Here is a 5460-nt window from a genome sequence, read left to right as displayed (position 1 = left end):
TACCTGATAATAAACTTAAGGAGCAGTAAGTAGCGGTTGAGTAGAAGAGGGGTTATTGGGTTAAGTATTGGCGCATAACTCGCTAACTCGACCCTGTCACACTTAACCTATTATTTAAGTAGTAAAAAATCCGATTTTTTTTTTTCTAAACTTGTAATTTTGTAAATTGCCTTGGCATTATGTATACAATTTGGTAATTTTTTGGCGGATAATTTTTTTTATTCTTAAAAGGGACAATTCTTATGTATGGTTGGGTTGCTAAAACTACTACCTTTAAACTCTTGTACTAACTTTTGCTAAAACTACTACTCTTGCAGTATCTTTAATGACTTAATGATGTACTTATGATTTTTAAATTAAATCCTATTAAGGGATTTTCCATATAGTACCACTATACAAATATACAATTGTCTTTTTCCATATGGTACCCAAAATTGTTCTTTCTTCCACACTGTACCATTGAAGATTAGTGTTAATTGAAACCGTAACACTTAGGGGGCGTTTGGTTCGCAAACTGGTACGGGGTGGAATCAAGAATGAATCCATAGTGGTATGGTTTGGAATTTGATTCTTAATACCATATGTTAGGTATGCTTATGGAATGCAATTTTTTTTTTCTTTTATTTGATGCCTAAAAGTATGGGAATGAGCCAAACCCACCTCCCCCCAAAGGTTTCTAAACCCCATACCTTGGGGGTTTGAGGTATGGGTTTGAAACTTTAAAATCATAAAACAAACATAAGGTATAGGTTTAAACCATTTTAAACCTATACCTTATATCTTAATTTTGTGAACCAAACGCCCCCTTAGTTCATTAGGATGTTAATTACACATTTCACGGAAATTTGACGTGTTTGTTGTTTTTTGGGAAATTACATTTTTACCCTTAATTTTACATTTCTCCCTTTTCCCTCAACTTTCCTCTGATGTTCATGCTCATTCACCTTCTTCTCTCTTCTCCTTTTCAAATTCATTCTCTTTCTTCTAGTCATGAAAATTTCTGCTTTTTTTTTTTTTTTGTTTTATTGTTTAATTTTTTTTAATTTTTTATGTTTTCATTAATTTGCTTTCTATATATTTTTTACATATATATTTTATTTTTTTAAAAATTTTCTGCCAATTTCATCATAAATGCTGATTTTGTTTGTGAATTACCATTGAAATTAGTGAAATAGTTGATTCGAGGAGCAAGATTCGCATGAATTTGACTAATATTTATGTACGAATTAGCTTTAAATTTGGTGAATGAGTAGATTTAAGCTATAATTTTACTCCGTATTATTTTTCGTCTTTTGTTGCAATTTGCAATAACATATCAAATGTTGGACTTTATGATTTTGATGATGACACAACTTAACTTACTTACAGACTCATAAGAGTTTGATTGTTTAAGTGTGTGATAAGTTGCAATGACTAGGAGAATCAAGTGTCTTGCGAAGATACCATGATGAACAAGGTAGCCAAGAACAAAGCAATCCAAAAAGAGAAGGTTTACCTCTTAGGAACGGGTGCTTCAGGGATGAAGACTTGAGAAGAGAAGTTGACTGTGGAAGAGAAGTTCCTTCTAAGGAATAGAAGCCTTGGAGTAGAAGCTTTATAAGAGAAACATGAAGACTAATATATTTTTATATTTTAGGATTCATGCAAGTATAAGGATAATATTACACCCGAAATAGCTGTGTGGAATTGGTATAAAAAGATTAAATTGTGCATGTTTAGTTCTAGGGAAACAGTTAGCTTTGAAATCTTATCTCTTTAAAAAAAGGATTTTATTTTATTTTCGAAAATCATTTAAACAAATAAAATATGTTTTGTTTTCATAACTTGCTGCATACTCCCCATGATCTTTCTTAAGTCATGGCTTGGCACATTGAGGAGTTCATGTCCTTAATTTTAGGACATATTCTTCTTAGTGGGTTGGAGTAGCGGCGTCATGCATAAGCTGTACAAAGAAGTTTTTCCAAAGCAAATTTTGGTCGATAAATATTCAGTTGATTTCAGTTGGAAAAACTCACTCTTACTCAATAAGATTTCATCTTTTGTTTTCTTTACTTGAATCAAGAGTCCAATTCCACATTAGTGAAATAGAGTATTATAATGTTCTTATACTAGAGTGTATTCTTTCGAGTTGTATTTGTGGAATTGGGAAGTTGGAGTGAACTTCTATTTAGGAGAAAGAGAAGTGAGAAAGAGAAGAGAAAAAGAAGAGAAGAATAAGAAGTTGGGTGACTTGTTGCTTGGAGCTTTGAGTTCGTTGAGGAACTCAAAGTTAGAGTTTTTAGTATGTAATAGGTCTTTATGTCCTATTCTAGTGAAGATTATTTTCCTAAAATCCCAAGTGGTCGTGGTTTTTCTCTTTGTTTAGAGACAAGGAGTTTTCCTCGTAAAATCTCTCTTGCACTTTTAGTTCCTTTAGTTTACTTTGTTTTTATTTCCGCAAAAAATTTGACAAATATGTAATACTACAGTTCAATACACCTTTCTTGTAGTATTCATTGAAACAAAAATTGGTACCAGAGGCTAACTTCTAGGAGAATCAAGAAAACCCTGCGAAAGGACATGATGTGCATAGCTTGCTCAATATTAGTCGGCATGAGAACTCAGTGGAGCCGGAGTGGACATGTAGTATGCTTGGGGTGGACGAGAACCAAGGTCTAGCAGCCCATTGGGTTGGGCCTTGCGAGGGGTAAGGGCAGAGAGGAGTAGCCTAGGGCCCCTGGTTCAAGTAACCCCATGGCCAAGGGTACATCCAGCCCTGCTGATGTGGCTGGCCGAAGTGCTGCTGCTGTTGTTGCTGCCCGTCGGACTGCTGGTTGTTCCGGCCATTATTGCTGGCGGAGCCCTTCTTCCCACCTTTGCCCTTTATATTATTCCGACCACCACGACTAGCAGAATTCCCACGAGTAGATTTGTCTTGTGAGATTTCATTGCCTTGATGTGCCGAAGACCGAGCAAAGTGTGCCTCCTCTAGCGAACCGTAACAGAATTCGTAGAATTACTTTACTCCTAGAGTTTAAGCATAGAACGCAAAGCATCAAATGCGGGCAGAGGGTTAAGATGCCGAACGGAGGTACGAAAAGGCTTATAGTCCTCCGAAAGCCCTTTCAAAAGCTGAAGCGCAATCCTATTATCTGAGATCGTGTCTCCTACATTCCTCAAACTATCGGCCAAAGATTTGAGGCAAGAACAATAGGGTTTAACACCCTCGAAATGATCGAGTTTAGTGTTGGTGAATTGCGCATCAAGGTCTGGCAGACTTGTTGAGGAAAAAAATTCTTGATACGCTTCCAAGCATCAATAGCCTTGTCATTGGAATTGATAATGAAATTCAGGTCAGTGGAGATAATATTGTAAATCCATTGACGAACAATGTCATCAAGTCGTTGCCATAGAGCTTGATCAGTAACTTCAGGAGCCTTTTCCTTCTCATTTACAACCGGTGGTATGATATGGTCGATCACTTAATTTGTGCGGCAATGGAGGTGGAATAAAGTAGTCCAAGTGTTATATTGAGTTCCATTGTAATCAAGAACAATATAATAGGAGTGCAAGTCTTAATGTTTGTGACAAGGGTGGCTGGGTGAATTTTCTTTTTGGCCATGGAGGGAAAACCGAAAAAGAGAGAATAAGAGAGGAAGGAGAAGAACAGAGAAGATGAGCGGAAGAGTATTAGGGTTTTTTATTGAAAAACCTAGATTCGTGATACCATGAGAGAATATGAGAATATTTGTCGTGCCTTTCTCATTGATTGAATGTTAATATTTATACAAGCGAGTATAGTAGGGTTAAGGCTAGGGATACATTAGTAAAATACAAATTAATAATATACACTAGATTATATACATAATCTAACACACTACTCAGCTAAGTAACGTCTCATTTAACGCATTGTTACAATTTCAATTAACACTAATCTATCTTCGAAGGTACAGTGTGGAAGAAAGAATATTTTTGGGTACCATGTGGAAAAGACAGTTGTATAGTGGTACCATTTGGAAAATCCCTTCTATTAATTAATTTATTGCATACTATGTGGGTAAAAGGTTACACGGACAATTTGTTTACTAAGCGGAATAGGTTTGAGTTAATGGTTTTCAACCCGTTTAATAAACATGTTAGGTTTAGGTTAAGGGTTTTTCAACTTGTTTAACATTGACACGAACATAAACCGACACGACACGACCCGTTGGGCAGGCCCTATTGTATCCTCCCTTCATAACTATCATCTATGTTCAATGACTCAATTTCAATAAAATTATAATTTATAACACAAAGTTTCATATGTGGCTAGCAACAGCGTGCGGCCAGTCACAAATTTTTAAAATTCTTTCTCTCTCTTCTCTTTCCTCATTCCTCTTTTCTTCTTCTCCAAGCCCAAATCCCTCATCTCATTTTCTCAGAGAACACAAATTCCACAACCATCGTCGATAATCGTCTTTGTGGTTCGTTCGTCGATGGTTCGTTGTCGGAGGTGGTGGTTTCGCTGGGTGGGTAGTGGTGGTTTGGTGACTTTGTCACCGATAACAAGTTCGAGGTTTTTAAGGCCAAATCTAGCCATGAATAGTCTAGATCTAGAGTTTTGATGGTTGAATTTGACCTTTTTTTCCATAATTGAAGTGAAATTCAAATCCATTGTTAACTTTTTAAGGTATTTGTTCGATTTCAATATTTTTATAATTTGGTTGGATTGGGGTTTGTTTGTAGCTTGGGTAAAAACTAGTGGCGGCATGACGTATTAGGGCTGGGGCTAGTAGCATGAGTTCGGGTTCGGTTAGGGTTAGGGTTAGGGTGGGTTTGGGTAATGGTTTTAGGTGGGTGCATCTAGATTAGGGGCTAGTGGCAAGACGTTTAGGGCAGGGGCTGGTTGCTTGGATACGAGAGTTGGTGGTGTTGTGGGCTCCGTCAGTATAACGGTCGAAGGTTAGAAGATGGTGGTGTTGTGGCCATTGTTGACGCTATTGTTGCGACTTTCGAAGATTAGATGGTTGATTGTTGTGGTGGTTGGAATTGGTGATTTGGTGGCTACTTTAGCGGTGGAATTGGTGGTTAGGTCAAGGGTTACTAAGTCTAGTTATGGTTTATTAGGTTCGGTCATGGGTTACTATTGTCAGGGGTTACTAGGTCGGTCACGGGTTACTTGGTCCGTTGGTCCGGTCAGGGGTTGCTAGATGGGTCAAGAATTATCAAGTCGGAGGGGTTACTTGGTCGGAGGGGTTACTTGGTTAGAGGTTACTAGGTCGGTGGGGTTACTTTGTCATTGTGTGCTGACTTGGCACCTTGCCGCATCGTGCGGCTGACCGCACCAGAAACGCGTTGAATTTATAATTGTACTGGTCATCCGTTTTTTTTCATCCAAGCTTATCTCGCACAAATTAAATTAGATAATATAATCGTTAAAAAAAAATTAGATGACATAAAATACTTTTGGTGTCATTTCCTATGCCCTAGAAAAGTTCTCTT

This window comes from Chenopodium album, chromosome 2 (genome assembly GCF_948465745.1).
Source record: "Chenopodium album chromosome 2, dcCheAlbu1.1, whole genome shotgun sequence".
Lineage (NCBI taxonomy): Eukaryota > Viridiplantae > Streptophyta > Magnoliopsida > Caryophyllales > Amaranthaceae > Chenopodium > Chenopodium album.
The sequence above is the reverse complement of the archived record's forward strand: the minus strand, read 5'-3'. Positions refer to the sequence as shown.